A 15,988-nucleotide genomic window follows, 5' to 3' on the forward strand; every position below is an offset into this window, starting at 1 on the left:
TGTTCACCAGGGTCGTCATGGAGACAGAATACCATGTCATGTTCACCAGGGTCGTCATGGAGGCAGAACTCTACCATGTCATTTTCACCCTATACCCTACAGTCCCAATGTTATATATATATATATATATATATATATATATATATATATATATATATATATATATATATATATATATATATATATATATACATAAACTATATATCTAGATATCCAGGGCGATTAGAAAGTAAGTGCGTTGATATGTGCGTTGAGGTGGTAAACTTACTTTCTAATCACCCTGGATATAAACTGAAAATTTTAATAATTCGCCACAACTTTTAAACAACATCAGTCTACCTGGCCGAAACATTTGTCGCTAATTAATTAAAATCGTGGGTTTTCAGTTTTTCTCTTCATTGGATCCTGATTCTCCTCGGACATAGAGCTGTTTGCTGTTTTTGAATTCTCTGTTCTCTCTGTCTATCTAATGTGTGCTAAATCAACTCATTTTTACACTGCTTTTTAAACCTTATTCATTTGATATATTTAACACAGACAAACCTGGCCTGAAGGTGCTATCACAAATGAAATGAAAACAGTTTTATATCTCTCTCTCGCAGGTGAATGTTTTGTTTCCAATACTGTGCTATACTGCACAGCACATTACTCTACTGTTGTGGCATGTTTCTGTATAGACAGCTTTGTCATAATTGATAGTGGAAACAATTAAAAAGGCCTCCAGTTCTTTGCCTGGCTTGTGTCTATTGGGGTCAATGTAATTTACTCTCCCGGCTGGTTCATTCAAACAGTATTAAAATGCACGAGTCTGGTAATGCAGGCTGCATCCCCTCCGGTCTGTGTCACCTGCAGCTAACCTCTCATACGATAGTATTCCAAATAATTGCCCCATAATTAATCCTTGCGAAATAGCTTTATAATAAGGGCAAATTGCATGTAATAGGCTTTTGCTTAAGCTTGCTTTTTAAAAAATCTAATCAAAGCTGAAAATGAGCCTTTGAATAGATTGGCACCCACGGTACTCCTGTACCCAGATCGCTGTGTGAAACCCTGTCTTTTCCCTGCCTTCCCAGGTTAGCTCCTGATCATGCATCTTTGCAGACAAATAATCCATCCAACAAGAACATCAATAGGCAGTATTTTATAAGGCACGAAAATAAAAAACATGTTTTATTGTCCTATTGCTTCTTTGTTATGCCAACTCATGTGTGCATTCGTAATTAACCCCTTGTTGCATGCTCCTAAAAGCCTGCTTCCTACTGCATTCTACAGACCACCAGAGGATGAAAATTCAGTATGGCTCTATTAAAACTCCCTGGATCTTCTAACCAGAAATGCTGGACAGCTGTGATCTGGAGTGTGAGCTGGTCATTGGTTTGGATCTTATGTGTGAGATTCACATTGTAAACTTCTGCCCAGGAGCTCAATATCATACCATACCATCAGAGGCTTTTGTAGCAGTTTTGAGGTGTGGGCTCAGTATTGGCAGCACCAACACTGGCAATGCAACTGAACAGAAAACAACAGCTTTATTGAACACTGCTAGAGGCAGGGTGGAGACGCTGCTGCCTGCAACCTTGATGTTAATGTTAAATTCCTTGTTCATCTTGCTGTTATTTACGTGATGCGTTCTGTACGTTCCCCCGTTACAAACTGAGAGTATCAGAGTGCCAGCGCTTCTGCAGATCTTGTTAAACCCTGGCGGGTGTAAACAAATCTCAGCAACAAAATGACCGTGTCTGACATGCAGTGTTTGTTTGCTCTTAATAGTGCTCTGTCTTGGAAAACAAAGCGGAGAGCGTTTTTTTTGTTGAAACCGCTAAACCTGGAAATGAAATGGCACCCAGTGAGCCATAGCTCTTGTGGGTTTTTTTTTCTTTCTATGTGTTTTTGTAGAAAAGGATTTCTCCATAAACATAGCCTCTACCGTTTCCGCTGTGCTCTAATGCTATTACCCTCCTGACATTAGTCATGCCCAAGCCTATAATATTGTACAGAGACAGGGAAACAGGGTTATATTTTTGGTGCTGAGCAGCTTGCTATTTCGGTCATAGCGTTTAATTATGATTGGTATGTTATTGCTCACCAGAGCATAACAAATTGTCATTATGTTATTCTGCTGAGTCTAATTTAATTGGCATGTTGTCACAAAAGTAATTATCTGTCATTTATATTGTTGCCATAACCGCATCTTCAAGAGCACCTGCTGGTTGACAACAAGGAAAGAAAAATAACAGGGAAAACAAAGAAAAACACTTTGGGTTTTTTTTGTTGTTTTTTTCTCCCTCTAGTTTCGTGGCCAGCATCCCTGCTTTTAACCATTTAGATACTAGACAGCCCTTTTCGTTTTCCACAGTAAAAGCACAGCAAAGTGTAATAAAGCACAGTAAAGCATAGGTAAGCATTGTAAAGAATAGCGAGGTATGGTAAAGCATTTTAATAACCAGGGTAAACTCTGGTAAAGGCACAGTATGGCCATTAGAAAAATAATGGATAAACTGTAAACATACCATGCTAAAATACTGTGGCAAACCTTTATAAGGACCAGTTAGACTCCTACAATGTCTGCTAGCTCAAGCTCTGTCCTTCTCCACCATCGCAGTGCAGGCACTGGCTGCCTTTCTTGGATGGGCAGCCCAGCATCTAAACAAAGATGATCAGTGCTGTACTCCAGCCGCTCATGTTGTATGTTAATAAGATGTGTGTCTTATGAGTGATGTCATCTTATGAGTGATGTCATCATGTGCAGCCTGAGTCCTGCCTGCACAAGCTTGTGTGAAATGATTGGGCTTCTGTTTCTAATAAGAGACACACACACACAGTGTATTATAAACATGTACTCAGGAACTGCTGTTCAATATATACAAGTGTTGTTTTAGACATTCTGTCATGTGATCTACACACACTGGCATTTACTGGAAAACAAAATCTCGACAGTGATTGGTTGATTTCTTGTTGTGGTTTCTCGTGGTTCGATACACTAGTTAGGCTCGATTTTTAAAGCAGGAAATGTGATTGTTGTCAACGTCCTTTAAATTAATCTACAGACCAGCTGGGTAACAAACCAGTAAACGTGTGTGTGTGTGTGTGTGTGTCTCTCTCATTATCAGTGACACTGTGTGTGTGTGTGTGTGTCTCTCTCATTATCAGTGACACTGTGTGTGTGTGTGTGTGTGTCTCTCTCATTATCAGTGACACTGTGTGTGTATGTCCTCTCTCTCATTATCAGTGACACTGTCTGTGTGTGTGTGTGTTCAGTTTCCTGTTCTGGTCACCAGTTCGCAAGCAGTTTGTGGAATTTGTGGCAGGGTAGAATTGAACTTCAATCCCTCCAAAAAAATAAAATAAACATAAGAGGTTTAGTGTTTGTTTTTTCTTGTGGAGCAGCCTGCCCGTGCTGTTGAGTAACAGCGATCACTGAGCTGCACTGCCCTTGAACACTGCGGATTGCTGACAGGTAATGACCATTTTGTTTGGTCTGTGACAATTCATTCTTATTAACCGCGGCTTCATAGTTTTGAGAGGATTTATTGCTATCACTGCTATTGCTGGAGAATCGCTGTCTTAGCAAAGTGCATTTAAATACAGAAGACTATTTAATATGGCGGCCAGCCAAGTCAAAATGTATTTCACATAGCAAACAAGACTGAAAATGAAGTATATTTGTATTGGCTTATTAATTATACTCGGATTAAACAAAGTGTATTTACAGTGTGCTTCTATTTTTTTTTTTTGTAAAATAAACAAGAAACTCTCCAAACTCCAGTCTCTTCTTTATAATCCAAGTCAATCAGTGTGCTGTGGGTTCAAAGCGCTGGGGTTGTTCAGTCTGGAGCAGGAGGCTGGGAGATGGAAACCATGCTTGGTGTTTTTTTTTGCCTTTGTAATTAAAAGGGCTTCCTCAGTTCAGCTGACCCGGTCCAGCCTGTCCTTTGTGTTCCTAATGGGCAGCTTTGACGTGACCAGGCTGCAACCTGTCACAGTGCTTTTTGGCAGGCGATGAATTCAAATTAAACGTGATACGTGACTCCTGGCCTCTGAACACAGCTGCCCCGAGGAGAAATTGCTTCAGGTTCCTGCTCCCACTAGATCAACAGCTGCCGAGTTTCTTTGTCTTTCAGTTGCTGCTCTTCCACTTAAAAGAAAGCAGGCTTTTGACAGGCCGGTTCCTCTCTCCTTTTTATTTAATCACAGAGTTCTGTTTGCAAAGCTTTAGCTCGTGAGTTATTTGAAGGCTGTATTTTTAAGGTCTTTTTTTTCAAACTGGCTGTTGCTGGTTTTCTTAATAGCAGTCCAAACCACTTCAGAATTTCAAACTGTGTTTTATTCAGATTGTGTATTCAAATGACACATTGATAGGAATAGTGGCATGGATTGCCCATGGCGAATTTCCAAAATTTACTTCCAGGGTAACATTTTCAACGAAATGTTTGTCATGGAACTTTCTAAGTTTTGGACACATAATAAATCTATTTTTTTGTTGTATTTTTTTTTTCATTGTTTTATATCGATTCCTCATATGAGGCTGTCATGCATTAGTGTCTTCCATATAAAAACTAGGACTGTTTTTTTAATTATTTTTTTTGTTTAATCCGTCCCATATGATGTTGCCATGCATGAAAAGGTTAATAAAATCAGCATTTCTGTTTATATTAACACTAGCCCCGTCCGCATCCTTAAACAGAAATATCTCCTATGGATTAAAAAAGAAATGAGATGCTAGTTACTTAATTACATTTGAATCGCCAGCGAATTGGAATTGAACTCTTATTGCAAACCTGCAGCTGTTAAGACCAACCTCACCTACCAGGAAAGCTCAGCTTCAGTGTGTCAGGTTTTATTGGACTATATGAGGAAGAATGGCAAGCCGCCCGGTTCCTGTCATTGCTTCAGTGCCCCCCTGTAGGGCTGTGGAGTGTTTCTGATCTCTGGTTTAAAGGTTTTCATTAGCGACGGGGCTTTATTGAGAACCGCCTGGCCAAATTTAGAGCAGAAATTAATCTGTGCTGCCCCAGCGCCAGGCCAGCTTAGCGGGCATATTAATCCGACAGCTCCTTCACAGTTTGGGGTACCCCTGGCAGTTCCCCCAAGCAGCTGTAATAATTGTCTGCAGTAGCAGTCCAATACGTCTTCTGTCCACCTAGGTGTCATTGCAGGGAATACATCTCCGATGTTCATGTTATAGTAATGTTGGTCAGGAATGATTTTGCTGCTCTGTCCGTGGGGGGGATCAGTAATGAGGAAGTTTAAGGCAGTCTGTCTTACTCGACTGCTGCTGAGATCATCCCCGCTATCCAAACCCACGGAAATGTTTATTTTCTAACTGCGTCCGTACCGGCACTTCATGTCGCATGCAAGCTGAACTGTTTTTTAGGCTCTTTTTCTGTGGAAGTTTGTGAGGCTGTTCACTTCTCAACGCCTTGCAGTATTCATCTGATAATTTGTATACAGGAGGCTGTGTGGTCCAGTGGTTAAAGAAAAGGGCTTGTAACCAGGAGGTCCCTGGTTCAAATCCCAGCTTAAGCACTGACTCATTGTGTGGCCCTGAGCCATTCACTTAACCTCCTTGTGCTCCATCTTTCGGGTGAGACATTGTACATGACTCTGCAGCTGATGCATAGTTCACACAACCAAGTCTGTGTAAGTCACAAATAATAATAATTCAACTTATTAATGGTGCAGGTTTTTTATTTACAAACCGTTCCCTTAAAGCTCCCCAAATACCATACAGTGCCGGTCATTCTGTTTTCCTGTTTATCTAGTCCTTGTGAAGAAGCTCATGTGTTCGCACATTGCTCTGTGGTTTGTGTTGCAGACTGCACTGATTACTAGAAGGAAGGTACGAGACTCCAAACAAGTTATTCAACTACACGATGATCAGGGAAGCAAGGAACATATTAAAACAAACATAAAGACAGCACTTATTGCATCCTGAATAAGCAGAATCACTTGCACTTTTTTGTTTGTTGTCTCCCTTTGTGCTGGACATTCTTTTTTGTGTGTGACATCATCGACGCAGTGTGACATCTTATCGATCCCCCAGTGCAAGCGCGGCTGCTGATAATGACATTGGACGCTGAAGCAGAACTTGTTTCTATGGCAAATATCAGAAGAGAGAGAATGAAATGTTACATGATATCGATTGAAACCTTTCAGTACCGGCACGGCCCGCAGGTTGTCACCTCTCCATTCTGTTCTCTTCTGCTGCTCTCGCATCTTTAGACTGCCCTGCGTTCCCAAGGTCAGACAGGCTTATCCGTGGTCGTCCCTGCTCTGCCTGCGATCTGCGTCTGTGTTCATTCTGCCCATTGTTCCCGGACACACTGGGATCTGTTCTACTGATCTAGAGATCATTCAATCAATCAGATATCATGCCGACTGACATATGCACTAAAGAGACTCCCGTGCACTGTTGGAAGTCTGAACCTTGGTACTCAACGATACCTGCTTCAATGATTCACCCAACAGAGGTATTCAGACACTCACAAGACCCCACTGCCGTTACGGATTCTCTCACCTGTCTGGGAGATGAGATGAGGTTAAACGGTCTATATTTACTAATGCAGATGAGCCTGGCTCTTTGCATTGTGGTTAAGACACTTGCTTGCAGGTTCGCTGGTTTGCGCCCAGCCTCTTCCCTGTTGCACACCTAAGGTTTGTCTTTGAGGTAAAAACCTGTTTATTGGACAAGCTCTTTGCATTGCACTTATCTGAGTATCTGTTTGTGAAGATCTTTGATGCTTTTCAATATTGTCTTGCCCTCCCTTGCCTTGTCATGTCGCCTGCGTGTTCTGTGTTGGTTTTGCTGCATTCTGAAGACAGGGCAGACTCCTCCAGTGAATATGCTATTAGGCATCACGACTCACACAAACCCCAGGAGCTGATTACAGGTATCGGAGACCTTTTTTTAATTGCACTCCGGATTCACTGCCTCGCGTCTCAGAAGATTAATTGATGGAGGCTGCTTATGTTGAACATGTTTTAACAGTGTAGTTTTATTTATTTAATGACTTTTATGTATTTATGTTTCCTCAGACTAAGACTTGTTTTAAATCCTTTGATTTATCGCTTGATAAAGATGCCAAGGCTTTCAATGCGCCTGTCAGGGCATTTCAGAAGATTGTCCGCTTTGACAAATTGGTAATTGGAAAAGGCAATTCCTTCTAAAGAAAAGGGCAGGGCTTGACAAGACACAATGAGGCTCGTTTTCGAGACAGGGGGAATAAATAAAATAACTAAAAAATAAATAAATAAATAACCTGTTCTTTTCTTCTGCGCCCAGTTTGATGTTCAGTCTGTGTCGAGGTTGTCAACGATAATCTTATCTCACTATGATGGGTGGAGGGACATGACAATGCAGGCTTGAGCAGCCGGGAGGTCTGATAGGCCACTGATTTATGGAAATGTCCAATAGAAACACAGTCACCATGGCAATGATTAATGACATCCGGCCTACTCTGACCCTAGCCGCAAGAGATTGAGAACAGAAAGGAGCTGATAACAGCTGGAGAGAAGTTGGGCTGATTTTCCATACAGCCAGGGCCTGACACCCATGGTAGTGATCTGCACTGGAAGGAACGTGCTGAGTTACAATACAGACTGTGGGCTTCATTTCAAGTGGGTTCCAGGACAAGTCTGTCCTGTGTTTCTTTCAAATCAGAGAATGTGAATCGGGTCCAAGCATACTTTCTTTTCCATTATTATAGGCCATCCTCATTCGTGGAATAACTATAGAACTATGACTAATCCTGGTGTACCCTCTATGATTTACAGAAAAATGTCTCCATAAGTCTCTTTAATTCCAGTTATTCTGAGATTAAATACCTGTGAATCCTTGCAAAAGGGGTCTGTAGTAACAAGTGACCTGCATTTTGCAGGCCAGACCCGGGTTTAAGGTCAGTCTTGGCTGGTTCCTGGCCTCCATGCGCAGCACAAGACTAGAGTCGGAATGTAGAAAGTGGATTTAACTCTTTGGGTAATTTTAAAAAAAAAACAAAAACAAAAAAAAAAACTGAAGCTTGTCATTATCGACATATAATTGTATATGTACACTCTGTTCATTTAAGGGTTCTTAATTCAAGTTGCATTCATTTTAAATTAACCCATGCTGTTGTTTTTGTTCTCTTTCATTGATTAGAAATGTAATTTTAATAATTTAGGTCAGATCAATCATTGTCCCAATTTTTTTTCCAGGAAACAAATTTGGTGATGCCCCGAACTCCCCTCCCCTGCCTCGCTGATCCGCAGCAATAGCCCGGCCCAGCATTCCAGTTGATGACTTTGGGACCTCTGAGTAATGATAACGTACAGCAAGCACGGTTGCTGTCTTTACAGAGGTCGAGACGTGCATTCCAGTTGTAAACCCATCTGCCTTTTTTTCGTGTTTGTTCATTCGCTGCTGCTGTTTGAGCACCTCCTGTAATTAATCTCAGTATGTCACGTTATCTGGAAGCATCGTCAGCTATATCCGACACTTTATCGCTCCCTCCCTAGTCTGTAGCCCCCAGGGTAACCTTATACAGTCAGACAAGGGGAGATCTGCAAGGCTAATTAAACGCTCCAGCATCCCAACGCTGTGGGGTACATTTAGAAGAAACACAGACTCTACACGTCCAATGGGAAATTCAAACTACTCCATTGCAAATCTTAAAGCCTTTGGGCTTTTTCATCTACATTTTTTCTGGGGGGGTGAGGGATCATTCAGTCTGCATGCCCCCTTGCATCCTTGGCCCTCTTTCTTTTGAGACTTCTTTAAAGGTGTGCCAGAGCCAAATGAAATTCAGGATAAAGTGGGAATCTTTGTTTTGGGTAAAGAGTATGGTAAGAGTATTCTATGGTGTTTTTGATCTAGTAGTTTTATCACAGAGGACTTAATGCAAGAGAAAGACTATTTAATAAAAAATAAAAAAATGAAAATGAAGAAAGAAAATAGTCTAAATAATTTGCTTTGATACGCATGTGTTCACTGCAATATAGACACATCAGGGCTGCAAGCTTTTTATTAAGGTCTGCTTATGATAAATGACACTGGAAAAAGCACACCTCTGCAGAAAGCGCTGTCACAGCTGCACCACGTTGGATAATACAGGTATTTTTAGAACGAGTACCTTTGGGTTTCTCATTTTCTGAAGACAATTAATCATAGACAAATCCAACCCTTTTTTTACTTTCTTCAGAAACTAGATGTTTTTTTCTGCAAGGCATGCATTATTTTATTAGAGAGAGTAGGTATTTTTTTTTTTAGTATTGCATCGCTTTAGAATGCTCATATGATAAATCTAGTTAAAGCATAACACTGGTATAAGCGTGGAGTGTATTTCTAATGATATCTGCAGGCATTCATTGTACAGGTGTCCTGATCACACCTTCTCTTCCTTGGGCACTCTGTAGGTTTTTTTTTTATTTTGTATTTAATCATACGCAATTTGCTCTGGAGATGAGATTCGGAGCGCTGTGGAGATGAGATTCGGAGCGCTGTGGAGATGAGATTCGGAGCGCTGTGGAGATGAGATTCGGAGCGCTGTGGAGATGAGATTCGGAGCGCTGTGGAGATGAGATTCGGAGTGCGGTGTAGATGGGATTCAAAGCGTTGTGTAGATGAGATTCGGAGCGCTGTGGAGATGAGATTCGGAGCGCTGTGGAGATGAGATTCGGAGCGCTGTGGAGATGAGATTCGGAGCGCTCTGGAGATGAGATTCGGAGCGCTGTGGAGATGAGATTCGGAGCGCTGTGGAGATGAGATTCGGAGTGCGGTGTAGATGGGATTCAAAGCGTTGTGTAGATGAGATTCGGAGCGCTGTGGAGATGAGATTCGGAGCGCTGTGGAGATGAGATTCGGAGCGCTGTGGAGATGAGATTCGGAGCGCTCTGGAGATGAGATTCGGAGCGCTCTGGAGATGAGATTCGGAGCGCTGTGGAGATGAGATTCGGAGCGCTGTGGAGATGAGATTCGGAGTGCGGTGTAGATGAGATTCAAAGCGTTGTGTAGATGAGATTCGGAGCGCTGTGGAGATGAGATTCGGAGCGCTGTGGAGATGAGATTCGGAGCGCTGTGGAGATGAGATTCGGAGCGCTGTGGAGATGGGATTCGGAGCGCTGTGTAGATGAGATTCGGAGCGCTGTGGAGATGAGATTCAAAGCGTTGTGTAGATGAGATTCGGAGCGCGGTGTAGATGAGATTCGGAGCGTTGTGGAGATGAGATTCGGAGCGCTGTGGAGATGAGATTCGGAGCGCTGTGGAGATGAGATTCGGAGCGCTGTGGAGATGAGATTCGGAGCGCTGTGGAGATGAGATTCGGAGCGTTGTGGAGATGAGATTCGGAGCGCTGTGGAGATGAGATTCGGAGTGTTGTGGAGATGAGATTCGGAGCGCTGTGGAGATGAGATTCGGAGCGTTGTGGAGATGAGATTCAGAGCGCTGGGTATATGGGTGCACTGGATTTTATTAGTTTTTATATATTCTTTCTTTGTCTCCCTTGGCTTGTGCTGACGTTGCTACAGAAAAGAAGCATGCCATTTTGTTTTAAGTCTAGACTGTATTATTCTATGAATGTATTTATAACCAGGTTGAACAGCTCAGATATACCTCACGCTCGAGTTGGGCTGGATGTGGAACACATTATATAAAGTTGCACAGATCTGTAAAACGTTGCTGGCAGCTCTCTTCCAACCTGCTGTGACTTCCAATGGGAGAAATCAAGCCATATACCTGATTGCACTCCTGATGGGTTCATTCATTGAGGTGTATTGCATGACGTAGCAATCAGTTTCCTTCATTGCACCGTTTATTTCAAAGTGTGGGGAATAAAAGACAAGCTGTGTGTGTGTGTGTGTGTGTGTGAGAGAGAGAGAGAGAGAGAGAAGTCCTAGCTCCTCATTCTGCACCAGCATTCATGCAAAGCTGCAATTCAGCACATTCCTACTGGGCTGTCTAGAAAATAAGGTGACAGCACCAGTCGCAAAATAAGAAGTCTTAAGGTGTTTAAAATATCAATGAAGACGCTGTTCACCGGTTCCAGATTATCAGGCATTACCTTGGGATAATTGCGTAGTTGAGTCTGTATGGTACCAGAATATTACGCTCCCTGATCAGGATTGTATTGCTTATTTAATTTAACAAAAAATAAAATAAATAAATAATACATTGTATTCAAAGTAGATTATTCTTGCGTTCTTTTTCAGACGGGAAAGTTACATGCATTCATTCAGCGTTAATCAAAGCGGTTTTGCTTTCCCTGCGAAGCGTATTGCATGTCAACAGAATCCTTTTGGCATCAGCTTTTGAAACCAGTTTGAATGCAGCAGCCACGAAAGCAAGCTTGAGCGCTCGCCGTTGGAATCTAAAGCATTTTGACTTGGAGGCAGACGGCTTGAATGTTGATGTGATGATCCAGGAGTCCTCGTGTATCTTTGTTACACCTTGATCTATAACAAGACCTGCTCGACAGCAGCAGCAGTGGTGTACCACGGCCTGCTCTAGCACTCTCTAAGTGAGGTTCATTTCCCATTATGATTTATGCAGCAGCGGGCACTGGCTTAAAGGCACGCAGCGTGTGCCTGAATTGGAGGTTATTAAGGATTTCCCAGACTGATCAATATTTGATGCAGCCTTTAACAAGATCAAACCTAGGATGTGTTTTAAAACCGCTGCGCTAGCCTCGGGTAGAGATCTCTGAAACATCTTGAAAAAACAAAGCAAAAGTGTTAGGTATTATTTATTAATGTATATCCTTGATCTGCGATTATTACCTGGCTGTTTCTAATAGTCCTCAAGGCACAATTTTTGTTGTTGTTATTTTTTTGCATGGTTTTGCATCTGTGCAGATTTTTTTATTTTTTTTTATATAGTTTTTTAAAATCTGATTTCCACTTTTAAAATTGTTCTAATATTTGCACGTGCATCATTTGTCTCCTACTGACAATTTTAATAACTACAAACATAAATAATTACCCAGTGCACCAGCAACGTGAATCTTTGCATAAAATGTCTAAGGAAACCCTGCATTAGTGAAGAAAAAACCCAAAAGGCTGCCCGTTTGTTGTTTGCACACTTTTGGAAGTGCAAAACATATTATTATTTATGTCTTAGCAGACGCCCTTATCCAGGGCGACTTACAATTGTTACAAGGTATCACATTATTTTAACCCATACAATGACCCATTTATACAGTTGGGTTTTTACTGGAGCAATCTAGGTAAAGTACCTTGCTCAAAGGTACAGCAGCAGTGCCCTCCACCTGGGATTGAACCCACGACCCTCCAGTCAAGAGTCCAGAGCCCTACCACTACTCCACACTGCTGTCCCAAACATAGCAGCGAGCTGCCAGTATATCAGAGTATGAGATGCCGTGAGCCCTATTAACAGAGCAGAGCATGATAAGCAGTGGCAGTGGTAAGCATGGTAGAGCACGGACAATCAGAGGTAAGCGTGGTAAAGCACGGACAATCAGAGGTAAGCATGGTAGAGCACGGACAATCAGAGGTAAGCATGGTAAAGCATGGACAATCAGAGGTGAGCATGGTAAAGCATGGACAATCAGAGGTGAGCATGGTAAAGCATGGACAATCAGAGGTAAGCATGGTAAAGCATGGACAATCAGAGATAAGCATGGTAGAGCACAGGCAATCAGAGGTAAGCATGGTAGAGCACGGACAATCAGAGGTAAGCGTGGTAAAGCACGGACAATCAGAGGTAAGCATGGTAGAGCACGGACAATCAGAGGTAAGCATGGTAAAGCATGGACAATCAGAGGTGAGCATGGTAAAGCATGGACAATCAGAGGTGAGCATGGTAAAGCATGGACAATCAGAGGTAAGCATGGTAAAGCATGGACAATCAGAGATAAGCATGGTAGAGCACAGGCAATCAGAGGTAAGCATGGTAAAGCACAGACAATCAGAGGTAAGCATGGTAAAGCATGGACAATCAGAGGTAAGCATGGTAAAGCATGGACAATCAGAGGTAAGCATGGTAAAGCATGGACAATCAGAGGTAAGCATGGTAAAGTATGCATTGCCATTGAAGATTGTTCCCTTCCAGAGTGTAAAATTCCCCCTAAAACAGTTTTCATTCTGTCCAAAACAGTGACTAATTATCAATATATATTTTCTCACAGGCTCAAAAGAGCTAGTTTAATTTCACATGGCAATTCCATATCGATCAGACTATAACACAAGTAAAACATCCGTCACCTTGCCTTTTTATTTATTTATTTTGTTTCTGATCTTTTATTTTTCAATAAGTCCAATAATAATCTAAATAATAATATAAATGCTAATGCAAAGAGAAAGCTCACATTTGTCACCTCAGTGGCGAGCAGCTGTGTCATTGACAGAAAACAGAAGGTTAATTTGTTTTGATACCTGGAGCAAAATCTTTAAAACCCATCTGATCAAGAGAAACCATTTATGATGCCATTACAGCGCTGCAGAAACATCAATAGGCTTCTGAGGAGGATAAAAGAAAGGAGACGGGAGGGGGAGCGCGAGACAGTTTTACGAAGGGTTTGCTCCAGTGCACATTTCGCACCAGATAAAAACATGTTCGTTTTCTAACATTAATAATACAACACCGGCGACGTGTTTCACACATCTATACGGCATCCTTCAAGCAGCCCTCCGATCACAGCGTCTAGGGGACCCTGATCTGTAAGAGCCCTGGGATGATATACCACAGATTTGCATATACCAGAGAAGCAGGAAGCCTGCTTTCAGAGAGCTAGGGGCGAGGCTGCAGGAAACTGGGCTGGTTCTGGGTTGCAAAACTCTGGGTGGTCCTGCCACTCAGTCAAGGCGCCTGCATGACATCCTGCCATTCGCTGCATAACTGATGGCATTACTTCCTTAGGGTAGCCAACAGCAAGCCTGCATCTGTCACATCAACCCACTGAAGCCTGCTTCCAGACTCTTTGTGTAGTGAAGGTAATCTGACAATGCAGTTTGTTTTAGTGTTAAATTAATACTTTATACCGGATCCATTTTCACAGTTTTTGATTTCCTACCTGCTTCATACCCTGTATCCTGTGAGGAGTGTTTTTTTGGGTCACTGCCTGCATAAGTTCCCTATCTATCTATCTATAATGCATATATGTTTTTTCAAAGTTTTGGCAGGGCAGTTTCACAAACCACCTAGAGTTCTTCTCCATATGGCGAAGGTAACTAGTCTTGTACACTTTCATCTTTAAACCACCAGCAGTGATTTCAGGATGCCAGCCTGTGCAGCTCTCTCTTCTCTGCCAAGCAAGTGCTGGCCAGGTACAAAGGAGAGCCTGCCTCATTATAGCTGGCAGCAGCCTGGCAGGCGAGGAGGGTCCATGCGTCACAGTCGCTCGGTGCTGGAGTTGATACATCCAGCGAAGGACTGACCCATCTGGAGTGAAGGCTTGGCTGAGCAGCAGCTGCTTTGTGCTGTACATTTGATTACAGTGTGCAGTGTGACTTCTACTGGAGCACTGCACCAAGCACACACACACACACACATGCACACACACACATGCACAATGAAATCCTGTATTAAACACTCACTGCCCAGGACCAACTGTCTGGAGGTGGCATTCTGATTAAGTATTGTATTACAGTATTTCCTAATATATCACCGGTCTAAAATGACAGCTTTCAGATTGACTCTGAAGCGGTCATTTCATGCAGGTTTGACGGATTACTGTAGTAGAAGATAACTTGATGCCTTCTTACTAATGCAAGACTTGGTGCGGAATTGAGTTTGGATTGGGGGGGAGGGGCACCCGTGTCCAATGCGGGTTTGGATTTTGACTTGCTATCCGCATGGTGCTCACTAATGTATTTCATTTTATTTTTCGCAGAGATTAGCCGCTCCTTCACAAAACTCATTTCGATTTTTTTTCATTTATTTATTAAAAAAAAAAAAAAAAAAGTTTCTTATGTTTTATTTCCATTTTCCCCACTTGATGGATGATGCAGGCATGCGTAGCGTATGGCTTTATTTACATACAGCCTCTCAGACAGTCAGTTAACATTGGGAGGCCAAGTCTTTCAATACCCTCTCCTCCTCCACCTCCACCTCTTTGCTGGCTCTGGCTCCTGGCCTCGGGGGGCTTGCTGGGCATCCCTCCATACATCCACACGCTTCACACAGCCAAGCTGCCAATCAGCCCTGTTGTTTCATCCCTGTTCTAGCTCATCTTAGTCTTAGATTATCATTTTTTTCTTTTAAAGGACTGGAGATGTTTAAAGCTCAGGCTCGTCTTTGTATTCCTAATGCAACGATGAGGTGTCAGTCTTGGCAGTCGCTATCGCATGGGGTGTAAAATAATGCTCAACCAACATCTCATCCAGTCCTTCTCAGCTGGTAGCAAACGGATGTCATATTTGGGGTACCGCTTCACTTTGAGGGTCGAAACGGGAGAAGAAAAAGCCCTAGCCACCAAGCTAGAAACCACAAACCATCACAGCTTGGCAGGCAGCACCATGTTACAACAACCTCTTGATTGGAATTCACTGTGAAGCTGTAGAAATCTAAGGATAGCATTGCTGTACGCCCCTGTCAGTCTTGGACAATCGTCACCAGTTAGGTGTTTTGTGAAGAAGAAGAGCAGACTTACCCCCCCCCCCCCCCCCCCCCCATTCCTTTCCTCTCTCCTTGACACTTGGGAAGAGTTAATAAGCGAGCATGTGGTGTGAAGTGCTGTTTTTTGGCCTTTCCTGAGAAGTCACTGATTGATTTTTCTCACTTGTGCTTTGCAGGCTCTGTGCAGCCAGGCAGCGACCTCACCTGGGAGAGTGGGGTGCAGATGGCTGGTGAGCGGGTGCCAGTACCTGTCAACACCTCGGCCAGATGGAACTGATCTCCGTGGCGTGATTAAGAGGGCCTGGGACTCTCGCCACCAGCACAGACTCTCCATGATCTGGGAGACAAGCTTTTAGTTACATTTTCAGATCATATGAGTTTGGGTTAACCCCATATAGTCTTCAGGCAGCTCTCAATGTTTGTATTTCTTGATTTTTTTTTTCT

The sequence above is a fragment of the Acipenser ruthenus genome, chromosome 26 (genome assembly GCF_902713425.1).
Source record: "Acipenser ruthenus chromosome 26, fAciRut3.2 maternal haplotype, whole genome shotgun sequence".
In the NCBI taxonomy this organism is placed as follows: domain Eukaryota; kingdom Metazoa; phylum Chordata; class Actinopteri; order Acipenseriformes; family Acipenseridae; genus Acipenser; species Acipenser ruthenus.